Source organism: Pyxicephalus adspersus, chromosome 7 (assembly GCF_032062135.1).
Source record: "Pyxicephalus adspersus chromosome 7, UCB_Pads_2.0, whole genome shotgun sequence".
NCBI classification, from domain to species: Eukaryota; Metazoa; Chordata; class Amphibia; order Anura; family Pyxicephalidae; genus Pyxicephalus; species Pyxicephalus adspersus.
The window spans coordinates 10520883-10539539 of NC_092864.1; the positions used below are offsets into that span (position 1 = coordinate 10520883).

Genomic DNA, 18657 nt, shown 5'->3' on the forward strand with positions numbered 1-18657 from the left:
TATTGTTTCCAATAAAATTGAATAATAATTCTCCAGAAAACATTCACTGTTCAGAAAAAAAGCAAAAATTATCAGCACTTTCTTATAACTACCCCCCATTACCCTTTAGGGTCTTAGGTCTGCCTTATGTGTGCCTGGAGCTCTACACTAAATTTACCTGCATGGCCCTGGACAGCAGGGGTTAAAGGGGAGGAGGTAAAGGGGCGTTCTGCTATTTGACCACTAGGTGGCAGGGCTGACATTGGCAGGGCACCTGGCTCCCCCTTGCAGGCAGTTCTCAGAAAGCCTTTGTACTGATAGAGATAGCAGGAAGAGAGCAGCAGGGACAGCTGGGCAGCAGCCGGGCACTGCCCTTCACCTGCCAGCCTGGCACTGCATGCTGCAGAGTCTGCCCCTTCTAGTGCACTTCCTGGTGCAGGATACATGGTGTGGGGTTCCCTGCCCACCTCCAGATATCCAGCAGAGAGGAGCCCAGTGCTGATAGAGGTGAGTGTGCAATGTAATGCAATGCATGCAGTGTGTGTGAGTCCTCCTTGGAAGCCCTGGATCTCCAGATTAACCCTGTCATCATGGCTGTTCCCTCTCCTTCCTATTACAGAGGAGCCAAGCTGTCTGCCTGGGGCTGGCATCCCATTGTGTGTCTGCTGTCACTGCCAGCTTGTTTTACCCTGGCATATCACTTGTACATGATAGATGGGCATTGTCTGGGCAGTGATGTCATGCCTGCTGCTCAGCAAGCAGCATGGACCCAGGAGGTAACTTTTTAAAGGGTCCAAAGCTGATGGTGCAACAGTGGTCCCAATGGCCCGCTAACCACTTGTATCACTCAGGGGCGGAAGGGGTTAATTCTAAAATACCCCCAACCTGTCTTCCACCCCTTGTCTCATTTGGTTAATTAGCCTCATCCTAAAACTAGCATGTGACTATTAAAGAGGGATTAGATTGTGAGCTCCTCTGCAGGAAAGTTATTGGCATGACTGGACTTTGTAAAATGTTATATGTCAGCGATATAATCAAATAATTGCCATGGTAGGGAGGTGTAAAGATGTGTGGTGCTAAAAAACATTTGTGTGTTTTTTTTTTTTTTCTCTGGTCTATGATGATGTTTTCTAAGGAATGTGTGTGTGTCCAAAACAGAAGTAACACAATGAGCTGGAAAATGTCTACAGAAGGGAGGCTAGCTGAAAATGAATGGTCTGGTGACAGGTTCTCTTTAACCAAGGCATATGCTATTATTTTGGTGTCACAGTACTTTGTTTTTTGTACACAGTGGGGAAGGGTTAGTTTATGTCTCTACTGCTGCCTGTGTCCCCACTGGGAGACTTAACCCTACTTCCTCACAAGTACAGGAAATGGCAGGATCCTCAGAAAAGCAGCTTTTCAATTGAAGTGCAATAAATGATCTGTGAGTCGGTGTAGGACAGAGAGGTTCTTTCATGCCCAGGGGCACAGACACCAGCAAAAACCTGCCAAGGACTCCAACCCTGCCCTGCTCTATCCAGGCCTCCGGGTTGATGATGCTGTGACCCAGGAGTGAGGAGAACAGGCTGTATTCTTGTCTGGCATTGACAAATGAGTGACCTGAATTTGGGGGTGACCCCAGGGAATGAGGAGCCAGTGGCAGGTGTTAAATCAGCAGCTGGGTGTCACATTGTGCTGGTATTCTTATTTTTATATATATATATATATATATATATATATATAGTGTGCCTGTCCTGCATACACACCTATGGCACCCTTCATATGATGCTGGACTGTTGCCTATTACCTGTGCATTGGTTTTTTGTTCTCCTTTGTGTGACAGGTTCTCTTTGGAGCTAGACTATTGCTGAGAACAAATCCCTCCTGTATTAGTTGGCTCTTCAGGTTCAGATTGCTCTTCAGAGACTAAAGTGGACCAGTGCTTTGTTTCATCAGGGTAAGGTAACAGGTGAGGGTGGATGAGTTGTCATCTGCCCATTGAGGGGGTAGAAGAAAGGTGGGAGGCGGGGTGGAACTCCTATAGCAGTGGCAGGTCCTTACTTGTGTGGGGGTAATGATTGCCCTCCATAATTGGTGGTCAAAAGTCAACCCTATGTTTGTGTAGACTCGGTGGGGAAAAGAGAAAAAGCAGAACATACAAAGTCTCTGTGCCATAAAAAGCCAACACGTTTCAATAGTTCCCCCTTCCTCAGGGTTCTGCTGAACACTGCAGGTACTGGGCTGAAAAACCTTGAGGTGCAAGTAGAATGATTGGCCCTGATTCTATCTGATAGACCACCCCCAAGGAAGTTGTACTTATCCAGGCTTCCTCACTTCATCAGGGCCCTTCCTCCCTTGGTTTAATAAACAAAGACCTCTGGGTATGGCAGAGCATGTGACCTCCTTTATGTGGCAGCTTTCAGACCTGTGCAGCTAATGGCCAGGTCTGGACAATGTCACGTGAGGTACAGTGATGTCATCCACAGATCCACTGAAGCTTACCCTGGGTGCAGGCTTGCAGCAACGTAAAGGGGCAAAGACAGGTGAGTATATATGCTGGGGGTAGGGGTGGGGGAGCTATTACGTGCATGACCCTGAAAGGTAAACTCAAGGCAAACATTATAAAATAGTTTAGCAGGAGTACTCATGTGTTGAAACGAAAGCAAAAGGAGCAGAGGGATGTCCTCATTAGTCTGCTGCTTCTCCATCACTGACCATTCCAAGGCTTGAGGGATGGACCAATCACAGGCTAGATGTCAGGCCAGGGCCCTCCCAAGAAGAGCTCTATAAATCCCATAGATGAACATAAAGTATGGGAGATACCCCCATGTACATTTTTATCCGCTTGTCTGGAGTTCATCTTTAAATCATCTGTTATATCATTGCAGCTTCCAAATGGCAATAACGAATTTTCTGCTCTGAATCTGAAGGTAAAACTTTGTGGCCCATAGGTAGTATGCTATTGGCTTGTGTGGGTGTTGTAAACAGTTCTCGTTCTTGCTCTATGAAAAATGAGGATCATTATGCCCCGTTTATCAAAATACCTGACAAACTCTGTTTCCTTTAGCAACAAATCAGAATCTTTGCATTGTCAGAAGCGGTAAAAAAATGGTGGAATTTGGGCACCGTGGCTATTAACTCTTAGCAGCTAATCAGAATGCTCCAAACACTGCAAGAGAAATTGTGATTGGTTGCTACAGGTTCAGGAAAAAAGGATTTTGAACAAGGCCGTTCGCTTGTGAATCGCGTCTCCCCGTGGCTAGCCGGTGCGGCCTCCTCCCAGAATCCTCCGGTGCAGCCGCTCTCAGCTGCCTAATATGAGCAGTTGTCCGTTTGGTGATACACTCCTAGGCAGTCTTTTACATTGAAGAGCCGTGTTGGGGGGGGGGAGAGAGGAGTGAGAAGGCTTTGATAAAAGAACCAGACGTGTTTTATTATTCCCTTGAGGCAGCCAGAGAAAATCTATACAGGAATCTCTCAGTAGCACTAAGCGTGGACCTTTATCCGTGGCAGTTTTAATTGAGTGGGTTGTATGCCTTGGCACAGATGGAAATAATTGGCTGATCTGAAAAGTGTCCGCGCTCTTGCGGGTCTGTGCAGATTTATATAGACTGTATGAATTAAAACCGCGTTCGCTTGGCGCCCTGTTTGGTTATCGATGGCGAATGCACTTTGTGTTGTTACAGGGACTATGCTGTGGGGGTCTCCTAACCAGGTACAGAATGGACAGAATAATGTGAACGCCTTCTTGGAGTTCCAAGCATAGAGAGGGTTACGGCCTGCTCCATCTGCTCTGTTTTCCGAATTACGGTATGGTAGTCAAAGCTCTGATGGCTGCCGTAGGAAATCCGATCTGATAAACATGCCGATTACAGTTCAAAATATGGAAAAGAAAGAAGTGGTGTAAAGACTGCTCCTTCTTTAATAAAGTAGGCAAGGCATAGTCCTAACCTGCCTGGCAAACAAGCAATCCCACGCATCTGGTGACTGGCACCTTATCGGTTTTTGCACCATAGTGGGCCAGCAGATGAGACAGCGGACGGTACTGAACCACTCACTACTGCCCCCATTCATTCTCTAAGGGGCTGCCGTGGGTAGAAGTACTTGTGGTGTCTCCCCATGGCAGCAGTTCACTGACATAAGGAAGTAGTAATCGCACCGCAACCCCACAACCGGTCTGAACATAGCTGAAGAGATTTCATTTTCCTGAAATTTTGGTAAAATTTTGGAGAGGTCACTGTAATGTTACCACTTTGGTAAAATATTGTAGTCAATGTGGAAGGTGAAATGAAGGTGGATTACAGTGGCCCTTAAATCCCGCACCCCTTCTCCACAGATGTGTCTGTTGTACTCTGGGGTGACCACACCAAAATGGTTTTCCTTTTGATGTCTGCCATGAGTGCCCCCTGGAACACAAATATTAGGGGCGTAATCAGAGCCTTGGAAAAATAATTACAGTAAAATGTGTGAATTTTGTGGGTTATTAAAAATAGAAACCCCAATTTCCCCATTACACCCACCACCCCCTATGTTTCAGCTCTGGACCACCTTCCTGCATGCGTGCCCGCGTGTTTAACCGATTCATGTCTAGATCTCTGCTGGCGCTCTAATCCTTGGAATTCTCAGACAGCGGAATTGTTTGAGGATTAGAGCTTGAAACACAAGGCACATTGGTGGTTGGTAGCAAACAGCTGGGTCTGTCTGGGAGGGCATGGCGGGGTCACCGACACAATTTAGAGAGGCTGTGTGCTGCAGAAATAACTGACAGATGTATCCGGGAAAGATAGCGCGGGGAATCACTGACTGCCATTACCACAGTTAGGTTGTAAATTGACCACGTATGCCTTCTGTAAAAAAAAAAAAAAAAAAAAATATATATATATATATATAGGGTCCTTGGCTTACCAATCATATACAAGTGGAAGAATTACAAAAAGTTGGACCTGCACATGTAGCCACTCCCACTCTTCTGCAAGAATGAATCAGGAATACAAAAATGCAGTCCAATAGGAACCGTGATTTGCTGTGTCAGTCATGATGATGCAACAAGTATTGCATAGGTCACCCTTCTCGGGGCCGGATTGCTTAGTCAGGGCCAGTTCTACTTTTCTGGAGCCTGTAGGTTGACAAAGGGTTGATAAAATCTCACTCTGGCAGGGAAAATAGAAAAAAAAAAAAGAATCTCTCACTGCAGTACTCATCTTTTATCTAGTGCTGTGCCTGGCAGAAAGTCCTCCCTGCCACTAGATGGTGCTGCCCTTCCTGATTGAATGATGCCCAGCATTATTTAATTAATTTGCTGTGTACTAAAGGCCTCCCCCTTGGTGTGAGTCATCAGGCAGTCTTGTAATAAATCTTCCTTCCAGTCCTCTCTTTATTAAATCTGCCCTCCAGTCCCCTTTATTCAATCTGCCCTTCGGTCCTACCCTTATTAAATCTGCCCTCTAGTTCTCCCTTTTATGAAATCTTTCTCCAGCCTCCCTGTGAGCTTCTCACAGTGTACATCAGAAACTGCTGCAAGTCAGATAGAGCCCGGCCCATATCCTGACTGGAGGATGTCCAGCATCATTTAGCCCCCAGGCAACTTGCCTAGAAACCCATTCCAATTGGAAATCCACCCATCAGCGCCTTTTGTCACTTTATTTTATCATTTATTTACATAACTCCTCCCATGGACCCACCCATTTATTACATCAGGACAGCCCTGTTTTCAGGAAGCTGTGCAAAGCCCCCTGCTAGCCCCTCCCACTGATCACAATCTGCCTTCCTTTCTTAGACTATTGCTGAGACCCAATGATGACATCACCGAATCTTAAACAAGACGTCATAAAAATGCAAGAATTTTCTATAAAAATGTTGATGATAGGGGTAGGGCAGAACCAAAAATGACAAAATACAAGCTGATGAAACCAACCCTAAGATGTGTCTGGTATGGCAAGGAGCTGCCCTTTCATATTTGCCGCCTGTGGGCAAAGGCCTACTGTGCCTAATGCTGAGCTATATTCAGGCCCTATGTTAGGGTCCTCAGCTTTATGATTGGTCCTTCATAAAATGCGTTGGCGCCTCACTAAATGACCGCCATCATTTCGTCACTCAGGCCAGTAGTCCCCAAATATTTTCTCTTCCTTGTTGTCCATGTGGTGACTCCTAGTACTTTTGTTGATGATGTTATGGCGAAATAAAGCGATTTCCAAAATAGACATGGCAAAGTGCTTTCATCAGCGATTCCTGCAATAAATAGACCTCAGCCTACGAGTGTCCTTCGATGGGTTAAATTGCTTGTCTGCTCCCAGTAATCTAAGTCAGGCACAGCAGGCTGCGGTCTCAAATCATGTCCTCGGGAATTCCGCGGATCTCGCCATAAAAACGCATCCCTCTGACGGATATAACCGCATGCTGCAAGCTTCACCTGGATTAACCCTCGTGTGCTGGAGGAGGGGGGAGGTGGTTGCATTAACCCCGCCGGCACTCGCCAATCGTTGTATTACGGATGACAGGAAATTTATCAAAACCGCTGCGGCGCTCTCGTAAACCTCATATCTGCAGTCTGTAGGCCTTGGTTATTAAAGGGCCGTCTGTGGAGCCAGCGGTCAGCTTCAAACCTACAGAAAAAAAAATGACAAACGGGGAATGAAAGTTTGAAATGGATTTATGGCTAGAGGGAAGTAGACGTTTTTATGAAGGGCGTCGTAATTTATGAGCACGTTCGACTTTTTTTTTTTTCCTATAAAGTAGAATCTAGGAACTGATTATATATATTGGGCTGAATAATAAAGGCCAGCTGTACACGCCTAAACGACAGGGATGCTCACTTGTTGGCAATGACATCTCCGCCAAATCAAGGTTTGGGATCCTCAGCTGTTGTGATTGGCTGAGGAGGAGTGTATGAACTCCTAACATGCACAAGGTGTATTCGCTTCAGCATAGGCTGATTTGACTGAAATACCTTATTTTGATCCTGGTGACAATATCATTGGGTCTCTGTGCTTTTCTGTGTAATGCAAGGACATTGTGGCTGATGGGAGGGGCCAGCACGCAGCCTCAGTACTCAAAACCCCTCCTCTATTAGACAAGTGGGCTGGGTATTGGGAGGAGTTATGTAAATATTGAAATGCCTAATGCTGACCACCCCAGGTAGTGCCCACCTATATTGCTGAGCTTCTATGATTGAAAGCACTAAAAGCCAATAAATGAAAGGGGAGGGGCCAGTTCCATGCTAAAGTGGGAGGAGCTAAATTACCCTGTACATAAGGCCCACCTAATTTTCTGGCTGGAGTGTCTAACCTGCTACAGCTTCCAATGTACAATGTAAAAGGTTTACAGTGAAATCAGAGTAAGCCTTTTGGCTGGAGGCCAGATTTAATAAAAGGGAGGCTGATTGCTGATGGCAATTTGAAGCTGCCCAGGTATTCATATTAGCTTTCTTTAAAATTCAAATGGGTTAAATGCATACAAAACTGGATTAAAACAAGCCAAAAATCTGTTTTCTAGTCACTTTCCCATATAAAAAATGTCCTGATAAGAACAGACCCCTTCTCGCCTTTCTCGGGCCTCCTTTCTGGATTTTGCTGGAATGCCGCCACCGAGGAGAATGGCCATGGTTTGATGGAGTTCACGGCCCCTCAGTGGGGAGTTGGAAGCATGAGCCGGACTGTCTGTGCTGCAGCGCTGAATACTTTTACAAAGCAGCTTTGTTTCGCCCGCCGCCCTCTCATCTGTGATCCAGCGGTGATAGCACAATATGGCCGACATGGCTGCCTTCTCTCCATATTGAGGCCAAAATGGCTTTCTGTCAGCCGCCCTGTCACACAGATGTGCTGCAAGTTGCACTTGTGGGGGTGGGGAGTCATGGAGGCCTGGAAGTCGCCATCGCTTCTCGACATCTGGCAATTGTTGTTATTTCTGTATAGAATACTAAAAAGATGCAGGAGATGTCACTTAGGTCCGCCAGCTAATATGGCAGTGGAAAGGTTGCCAATCTCATTCCTTGCAGTGTGCTGTACATTTCATTGTGTCATAATAATCGTCTCTGTCCTGACGGGACGGTGCTGGTTCTGCTCACTCAAGTAGGCCTCGATCCAGGCCTGTGCAGTCAAAATTACCACAGGGCCTCTTCAAGGTCATGTATAGAGGATTGTAGATAGTTGTCTGTCAACAATATCAAAGCTTTATTACCAAAATAAGACTGGTTGCCAGGGGCGACAAGGGCGCCATTTTGTCTCTGAGTTAATGTTTACATTTGTCTATACATAAAACCCTCACTGTTTAAATGACTTGCTTATTTGATTTGTGTTTTTTTTTTCTGTGCATTTTTGACATATATCAGATTATATATTATTTATATTGTTTTCACCTGTTGATTATGTCAATACATTTAAGCCGTCCCTGACAACTACTAGCTAATAAAGAGGCTTGCCTGCTTTGGATCCTAACTCAGGCCCTGAACACACTTCCTGTCAATGGGTGACAACACTAACCTACTGTAATTATATATGAAAGAGCAGTGTTGTCACCCTGGGCTGTCCCCTTAAGTATGCATTACAAAACATTGTTTTCTCCTTAAGGTTGCTATATGATTTCTCTATGCACTACCTACTAGGGTCGTATCACCCTTGCCATCACTGGTGACAACATTGCTAGGTAACATGGACACCCTCCTGATTGTACAGCGTTGCTGTCAAGGGGAATTCTGCTGTGTTTTGGCCTCTGATAGGCACCTCACACATCAGGCCATTGAGGGAGGAACGCTGAGCTTGTAATGTATAGCTGCTGGTTGATCATAAAGCCATAATATTCCATATATATGGTCCGCTTTAGGCCTATGATATCATTGGCATCATATGAGTCACAATTTACTAACGCAGATAACCCATATTAAAAAAAAACATTTTCTGTCACCTTCCATCTTTTAAATATTAGTTTATGTCTCATAATAATATTACTTAGTATTTTACTTGGTTATCTGTCAATCCTGTCAGGAGCCTTGACAACATAAAGCCTAGGGCATTTCCTGTTTGCTGTGCCATCCTGGTCACCCCTTTACCAGTGTATAGAACAACATACTGACATGCGACATAGTCTGTCAGGCATGCCACTGCCTTCAGCATACCCCTGGGTATAGGAAGTATCATTGTCAATATGGCTTCAGCTTGTCCCTATGGCACTTCCTGGTCACCCCTGTACCAGTGTATAGATGACATACTGACATGCGACATAGTCTGTCAGACATGCTACTACCTTGGGCCTACCCCTAGGTGTAGGAAGTATCATTGTCAATATGGCTTCAGCTTGTCTCTATGGCACCAAAGGGCAGGCAGGACAGGCGTCAACTGCACAGACATCATTTTGAGAAAAGGTAATTTTAAACCATTTTTTACAAATTCCATGCCTAACCAATGCCTATACGCTGACAATATATGTTTATTAATGTGCATTTACAGATACTTTAAGCTGGATGTTGATTTGCTGGATCACGTCGGCGACTTTATAGGACTACATAGGTGTACCGAAGGTACAGCTGACCTTTCAATAACTTGCGTCTCCATTTTCCCTTAGAGGCCTGGAAACTGTCAGGAGGACCTGTCTGCAACAAGCAACGCGGTTATAACTTTAAAATTTATTTTAATACCTATGGGCCTGCGTTGTTTTTATCTATACCTCGCTTTCTTTTTGCTCAGAACCTGCAACCATTTATCCATCCATTATATAAAGCCTGGGATTTATTATACGGCGCAAGCCTTAAAATAAATAGCACTTATAGATGGCGGAGAATAAAAAACGTGAGGTGAACTGAAATGGCTGGATCAAAGGAATGCAGGAAATCCATAGCCCAGACATCTGGTTTGATTCTGTGTTTTTTTTTTTTTTTTTTCTTTCTTATGCACGCTCCCCTCCCTCATCGCCTTTCCTTTCTCTGGTGAGGAAATTCACTGCCTTTTCCACAGGACTGGCTGAATTGCCTTTGTGCAGAGTAATTCTGTGCTGCACCCTGGGGTCACAAGATTAAAAAAACAAAATGGAGTCCATGCGCACAATCGTAAACTTGCAGCTGAAAGAGGCCAGAAAACATTTCAATTCATTGTGAATATTAATGACACATGAGAGTAATGAAATGCAAAATCTACATAGCTGAAAGCGAGTATAACTTTCTTATAAAATGACTGTTCAGTGGGCATGGAATGGTACAATAACTTAGGGACAAGACAGAGGTCAGGCACAGGGATTTTGTGGTTAATAATGTGTGTGGTGCAGCAGTGTTGGTTATGGTGTCAGCAGTAAATTTGGTTGGGTGTCATGCCACAAACTGGGTAATTTGTGGTGAAAATACAATTGCAAATAAAGATTTGTTGGCTTGTTTATGGAATGCCTGTGCCTTGTTTATGGAATGTCTGTGCCTATCTATAGGAACCTGGTGTCTGCTGAAGGCAGAAAGACAAGCAGGTCAAGTACCTCATGGGGTGTCACGTTGAAGTCAGCAGACTTGTGCCCTAGGTATGACTTGCAGGAGGTTATTTGAAAAAACATTTTAAGCTTAGTTGGTTATCATGGTGACTACTGGAGGACAAGGTGATGCTGGCGCAGAAAGCTTTTATGGGCTCCTCCTATGGCTGGTGCTGAATCTGAAGGCACTACTGCCAGGTTTCCTGGCCATTGAGATAAACCTTCAGTAAACGGTTTGAGAATGCAGCAGTTGTATAGGAGATGGTTAGAGACTAAAGCAATTGTGCAGGAGGCGGGCGGTGACTGCGCGCCCGCCACAGGAGGCAGTCGGCGACTGGGCGCGCGCCCCACAGGAACATTTTATAGACTTTTACCTTCACTGTCCCTAAATGAGTACCAAGGCAGGAAAAAGAATGGCTTGGGCTGCTAGGCCTGAGGGTCCCACAATAGGCAGGAAAGAGTTGCATTGGTCTTCAGGATCTAAATTGCACAAGTCTTTGGATATTTTTGAGGTGCCTAATGTCCAGGTGATTCTAAAACTGAGTGTGTTCTATAGCAGGTTTTGGTAGCATCTACAAGGTCCTTCGGAAGGTCTATAACAAGGGCTGGGACTGGCCCTTTAAAGTTTTTATGTGCAATTGCTCACCATTGACTTCTCCCCTAGATTCCCAACATTGACTTATCGCTTCTCTGACAAGCCATACTTATGTTCCACAATAAAAAAAAAAATGCTTTGCATTTTTTTCAATCCGCTTGTATAATTGCAATAGTAAAAATGAGTTAAAAAATTGCTTATGGGTGACATATGGGTCTAGAGGGTACTGATTGCAGGGACTTTTTGTAAGGCGTTCCAATCTGTGGTGGGGGTGGCATTTTTGGAAGCAGTTAAAAACCAAGGGTGTAATTTTAATGTGGACTGTGATTTAGTCAATTAGTATGGTCATTTTGTTTGACTGAAAGCTGGTGGAAAGCAGCATTAAGTAGGCATTAGGGAGAATGACAACGTCGGGTAGGTGCCAGCAAACACTGCCGCACTTGTACTTTTTTAACTCAAGACAAAGAGAAATGGCCCGGTTCCCTGAATGCTGGTGTGTGTTTATCCACTTGGATCAATATTCTCCTTTGGCCCTGAACATCATAAAGAGCTTGGCAGCAATTATCAGCTATGCTGGTTGTGTACGTAGGTGCCTGCAATGCTGTCACTGGTTTCCATGGGTTGGGGCACTGCATGGGTGCAAGGTGACAGGTGACCCCACCTCCACCTGAAATTACACGTACACAAAGATGTCCGTCCTTCTTTCTAAAAGCAGGAAGGTCGTCTTGTATTGCTTTCATGTCCACCATAAAAATTACATTATTTGATATTGTTTAGAGGCATTATTGGGCGCCATTATTCATGCTGATTGGTGAATATGCTACAAAGTTAACGGAGGGCCTCAAAACAGGAAGTTTACACTTAAATAGAACATGGGTTCTTTGCTCATGAATGATTGTTACCTGGTGGTCCCATTTTTAAGGTCATGGGAGACAGCAATCTTTGACCCCCTGGAACGTCGTGTCAGTTTTCACTAAATAAAACACGGTGATCCATCCATAGGGCTCCATGTTTAAGCGATTCCTTTTATGTACTGACAACAGTCTTTCAATTGTTCTCTGGTGTTGTCGCCCCATTACATGCAGTCCTGATGGGGGGCTACCGACACGTGGCATGATCCACTTTTACCAAGGAGCCAGTCCAGAACAATGGTGTGCAGCTGAAGTAGATAATATAGGCTGCATCTAAAGCCATTTTTTTTTCTTCTTTTTCCATCTGTGCTTCATTACAGAAATTTCACTTCCAGTCCTGTATACCCAACGGGAACTGAGATGATCTCCTTCCAAACAAGAGGATTCCCTTTTAGACAGTTGTCATGGGAACAAGTGAACCCACAGGAAGATCCCCTTCTATTCCTGTTCTGGTGACAACTCATATTTATTCTCCTTTTCAATTCTGGTTGCAGGAGAGAATCTAGAATATGGCATGATGTTGGCTCTCAGTAAACCTTTGGCTAAGAGAGGCAGCACTAGAAACCTCTTTGATTGGTTACATCTCCTTCACTGTCCAATCACAAACTGCGGACAGGAAAGTGACCAAACTTTATTGCTTAACCACAGCAGCAAAAAGTCAGGTCACCAACTTGCTTGCACTGTGTACATCTCTGGACCGGATGGAAAGACATTACAACCCTTTAGCGAGTAAAACAATCTATATCTCGGTATTCCAGCTGTGTATTTAACAGGCAGGGATCACCCCGTGGAGAGGCTTCCTGTTGGGGTACCCGCTGTGCACTCTGCCTGTTCCATAATTGCCTTTTAAGCAATGTTTTGCTTTTTACTAGTTGGTTGAGTGAATTTGGTTCTTGGTGAACCTGAGCTTTGGAGCGAACCAGACAAATTTGTCGTTCGGACTGACAATATTCAGTCTGCTTGTAGAATGAAAGGGAGACCTTGGCCGGCGTGCCCAGTCCTTCCCTCAGAAACCTTGCTAAAGGTGGCCTAACGTAAACAGTGGCATTTGGTAACGCTTGAACCCACAAAGCGGCTACCTTGTTATCTTCCCAAAACTTGCGCTTCGATTGCGGCCCTCTTAATGAGAACAGAAATATTTTTTTTATTTCATCTTTTAAAGAAAATGCAGTAGCGCCTTGCGTGCATCCTGACGAGCGAAAGCAAATCGGCACTGCTGGTCACAGCGACGTTCACGAGAGACAACGTGCTAATAATGCAATAATATGTACCCAGTTTGTCCTGCCCAGCGGCAGGTAGGAACTCGTTCAGTCTGCCGTGTGCGTTTTCAGAGGATGTGTGTGGGGAGCAGAGCCCGCTAATCTCTTTTTAATTGGTGTGCTCGGAACGGCTGGCTAGCGAATGACAAAAAACCCTTTCGACAAGAAGGCTCCTGCCTCACTGCAGCACATCCATCTTGGGTTTCTGTGGCGTACAGAGGGAAACAGGCACCTTCTGCAAATGAACAGCTAATCCCTGGCTCAGTGTTCGCGGGGAGCGCTGTGTGTGTGAGGCTGAATCACGAAGAAGTCCTACTATTTATTTTCAGGCCCTTAGAGGACGTGGGAAGCGCGATGCTGCATTGATCTGCGTTGCTCTCTGGGAGAGGACGTGCAGATTTTTCGTTTTATTCTTTATTTTTTTTTTCGTCGTAAACAAGAGAGGAAAAACCGGAAAATAAAGTGCGTCATTAAGGCTCGTACAAATCGAATAGAAGAAATCGTATATTGAATATTGCCCCCACCATCCTTCCCCATCATATCCATTTGGTAAAGCTCCTCCTATTGCACCAACAGCAACAATAGTCTGTGTATGAAAATTGTAAATAGTTCAGCGAGGCTACAGAATCAGAGGAGCAATGGGGAAAACATAATTTGGTAAAAAGAACCAGTATGGAGGGAAATGCAAAGGATACCATGGCTGATCTCGTTTTGAAGAAGCCAGTTACCTGGCTGTCTTAGTACTGATGAAGAATAAGTATATAGGTCAGCTAGTCACTTTTTCTGCATGCTTGTTCCGGTACCAAAACAACTTGGCATCAAAGCTGGGTACCTAGCAAGGTGCCAGCAATGACCACCTCTGCTCCTCCATGCTACATGTCAGGCTTATAACAAAAGCATTGACCAAAACTGGTTTATAAAATTATCCAAAGCAGGTAGAATAACTTGTCTTATGTTGCAGCCAATTATGTCACTATGATTCTGGTGATATTTTTTTGGGCTTTTATTTGCTGGGCAGTTTATTGCTGATTTCGATACATCGGTTTCAATAAACACTTTTGTGTTAGATGGTTCCTAAAGGGATATTTCACTTTCAGGCAGGAAGCGGCAGCCTGTGATTGGCAGGAACTCTTTGCCGTTCCTACTAGCTCTCATAACTCTCCCTGATCTCGTGAACTCAATGCTTTTCAATGGCTTTCAATTACCGGCCTGTGCTACACCAAAGAGGGTTTGGGGTAGCCTTGAGCTAGCAGGGTTGAAACATAATCAATAAAGTGGGGGGGGGGTTGATTGAGGAGACACCCAGCAGCCTATAACCAGAGGGCATATGGATAGATTTTATACTTTGTCTGGAAATGAATGCTGTCCTCTGCTCAGGTCTAGCATCTTTATAGGTATATACTGATAAATCTGTGATGTGTTTGGTTGGGTGTAACTCGCACAACGGATGGGGCTATTTTGGTGCCTGAGCCATACATCAGCCAGCAAAGGCAATCCAATTACTAGAAAGTCACAAAATTGTGTCCTCATGACCATTAAATGAATAGGCTCCCAGAATATCTTTCTTCACTGTAAACAGAAGACAGGTACACTTACCAGCACAATGATGGCTATAGTGGTACCATCGTATGGTGGTTGATCGCAGGGCTTGGTATATGAATATATTCACTTTGTTGAGAAGAATCTAAAGCAGTGTTTCTCAACCAGGGTTCTGTGAAACCCTAGAGTTCCTCCGAAGGTTGCTAGATGGTTCCTTGAGCAAGCATCAAGTTTTTGCCTCTCAGACAGATACTACTGACACCAATGAACTATTTGGCTATGTGCAAGGATGCAATTCTTTGCCAATGCTGTTGGCCAACAGTGTAAGAGGCATTCATCTCATTGACTGCCAAACTAATATACCATGAACGGGGCATATCATAAATATTGGCAGAGGTTTCATGAGACCTGAAAATTATTTTAAGGGTTCGCCCATGTTCAAAATTTTGGGAAAAGCTGATCTAAAGCAAACCTGACACTGGATACATTTGCCGGATATCCCTGCTGACTTCTTGCTTCTTGGTTTTGTTCCCCATGCTGACCTATTGGAATGCATCTTTTCTGAGTTAGTGGCCCAGAGAAGGCATGCAAATCAAAAGATCATAAGGTTGGTGTTCAACTTTAAGCTTACCTTCTACAGATTCCTCTTGGATATTTACATTCCCTATTTTAGTGTAAAATGGGAACTTCCCACAATGTGCATTCAAAACTGCAGCAATTCAGATAGAGCCCTCCTTGTTTCCTAGCTGGAGGACATCCAGGATCATCTAGGCCCTCACTAGCCTAGCCTGACTGTCCCTGGCCTGCCCATTTCTTTCATTGGATTTCCATTTTTGTCAATCATATTTACATGTGTGCATTACGTGGGCATCCAGGACACTATGTAAAGCACCCTGCCAGTTATTCCCACTGGCCAGGATCTACCTGCATTGCAAGAGAAGCATAATTACAATGTAATGATGTCAATGTGTCTTATATAAGCAGTGTTCTCCCCAGCCGCTTTTAGCTGGGCACACCACCTGGCAATTTTCAGTAACCACTCAGCTGTTTTTGAGCAGTTAGTTAAAAGTTTGGTCACAATACAGGGGCTGCCACCAACCTACAGCTTCTTCCATCCCAGCTTGTAGGTTTTTCTGAGGAAAACAATGTCCACAGGTAATACATACCTTATACGTGGATGGAAAGGAGAAGCAGGCTGCATTTCAGCTTCAAAGTACTATAAAGTAATGAGATGTAATGAGAAGCAAAACCATAACTGCCAGGCAACAAGCAGTTATAAAAGAAAAAATCGACAATGATGTCCTCTACGTTTCTCATGACAGGTTTGCTTTAAACTGAGGACTGTAGGGGTCCAGAGAACAATTGTACTCCACAGTAGATTATACTGTACGTATGACCTATATAAGCCGTTATGGCCTATATAAGCCGTTACCAAGATAGCACTCGGGCATGACGAGGACCGTGATCTTTATATACAACTAACCAGTTGGTTCAGAGTAGAGCATGGCTGCTTGCTTTGTGTGCCGGTGACAGGTGCACTTTACCTCCATTCAGGCTCCATTGCTTCTTGAAATCTCCACATTGGGTTTTAATGGTGCAAAAGACAATGAATCTTTTCTACTGCGCACCAGGTCACATCCCAGAATGCACCTGGGAGCCAGTAACGCGTCATTCTTCTGGTGAATCCCATAAAACGACTTCCAAATAAATCACATTAATTGAGTCCTCTCCAGCATGTGAGCATGTCAGAGCAGAGAAAGAGAGCAAAAATGCTCTAAATATTTAATAAAGGAGCAACACATTTATATTTACCGATGCTGTGATCTGTCCCTGCCGTCCTTTTTATGGGGAAAGCGGGGAACATGCAGTTAACCCCTTGAGGAAATGGCGTGTAATGCAGATTGCGGTGAAAGCGTTAGATGGGTGGCAAGAGCCACATTGGGAATGTCAAGGATAAAATGGGCCCTGTATAGGAAAGAGAACCACGTGGTTTGTAAATCAATGACAAAGGAGTGCAAATCAGCAGGAAAAGCCAATTGCCTGAATTGCCTAAAGATTCCAGGTTGGTCCTTGGTCCAGTTTTTCTATCGCAGTTTGTGTCACCGTGCACAACACAAAGGCTTATCCATTACGGCCTTTCGACTCGCAAATTTTTTATTGATTATGGTATCATGAACTTTGTAATTAAAGCTTTGGGTCATGTGAACAATACGTGCGAAATACATTCATTGATAAAGCTTTGTGTTTTGTTTTTCTGTAGGGAATCAGCTTTTCTGTGCGTTCACTCAGTCTTGTATTGTTAGAGGACAGCCGCTCGGTAGCAGAAAGCATGATTGTGCATTGCAGTGGGCCATATAAAAGCTGGAACCCATGCATTAGATTGGGTTCAAATGTGCACAGCCAACCAGCAGTCTGCAAATCCCAGGAGTGGCAACGCTGCTATTACAAAGGCATAGACTCTGTGAACGTTGCCACCTTAGCTCAAGAAGTCTTTTACTGGCTTGATCAATGAGAAAATAAGCCTGCAGAGATATATAACTTCATCAATCTCAATCAACAAAGGGTTCAAATATTGGTCAGCCAGAACTGGTGAAGCAGCTTGGAAATCTGCAGAACACCTTCATTATTAAAAGAACATGTCCAATTGAATGACTAATTAAAACTAGATATACAATGACCTGAATAAATGAGATCTATTTTTAAAAACATTTGTGTTAGTAACATGTATTTTTTTTGTTTTTTTTGAATTCTCCAATTTGGTCACATACCTAAGTCCTTTTCATAATTTGTGGTCCTCCATGATGTACAGATTGGAACCCGATAACAAAATGGGCCCTATTTTTTTGCATCAATCCCATGTGAGTCCAAGGCAGCTTAATGATACTAGCCCAGGTGGGTGTGTCTCTGACACCCTGAGCCCACAGGTAGTGGGTTTAATCATGCCGGAAGTCCTTGGAATTGTTGATTGAGAAATCATTTGTTTCATTGGATGCATTGCGGTGCCACAATCACACATTAAACTCTTAGTGGCTTTGTGCAAGTACCTTTACAGGCTTATTCAGCTTGGGTGGCCCGAGACAGGAAATGTCACCGCGGCATTTCATTTATGAAGCCGCCGTACTATCTCCTCCCTCATCTGTTTTTTAGGAGGATTTTCAGGATCACAAAGGCTGGGTATTGGAGGCTGGATTGGTTTCCTGTCTTTTCATCTGTTCAAAAGTCTTTTTTTTTCCCTTTACCTCTCAGTAGCAAATGCATCAACTTCACTTCCTTCCTAATGAGCTTGCAAGTGGTCCTATGGGAAATGTACCTTTTCTCTAGACTGGTATGCCCCCTCCTTTCCTTGCTCTGGCACTAAGGGTGGGGGGGAGCTTATAATAAACACACGGCACAGCTGAGGGTTGGCACTTTACATTCAGATGATAGTGTGACTCTCTGCACAATGCAGCCGAGAATGTGGTGAATTCAGGAGCCTGCCGAGATTTGCATTCTGCTGCAATTAGTGTTATTGTTGTGGAAAAGACAGATTTCCGCTTCTTCCAAACGGCTCCGCATTGTGCCTTTTGATCACGTATCTAGTGGCTGTCAGAAAAAACATCCTCATTATTGAAAGGGAATTTTGCCATATGTTTAAAGAGAACCCATGGGTAGGCTAGGTATTTACATATTCCCGATTGGTTGACCTCACTGACCTTTGTGGCTAAAGGCACTGTGGAGCAATTTATCCTCAAAGTTCACAAAAGAAGCTTGGAGGTCATTTTGTTCTTTAATCAACTTGGCTCATTCTTTTTACCTTCTGCTATGTGCTGGAAGGCTTCCAAGTCCCTGCTGGGAGAGGAAAAGCAAGAGGAACTAAACTACTGAAACATTTGTAGAAGGAGGGCTTAAGGGAAGCCACTACTGGAAGGAGGGCGCAAGGGAAGCCACTGCTGGAAGGAGGGCGCAAGGGAAG

General features: G+C 44.4%; 1 protein-coding gene across 1 annotated transcript in view; it reads left to right on the plus strand.

Annotated features, from left to right (window-relative positions):
* Positions 1-289: 289 nt before the first annotated feature.
* The window catches only part of RAI1 (retinoic acid induced 1), a 105168-nt gene continuing 86800 nt past the window's right edge, over positions 290-18657 (plus strand). The window contains exon 1 of the mRNA XM_072417435.1: positions 290-486. The gene's annotated coding sequence lies outside the window, so the exon portion shown is untranslated. The remainder of the gene's footprint in view (positions 487-18657) is intronic.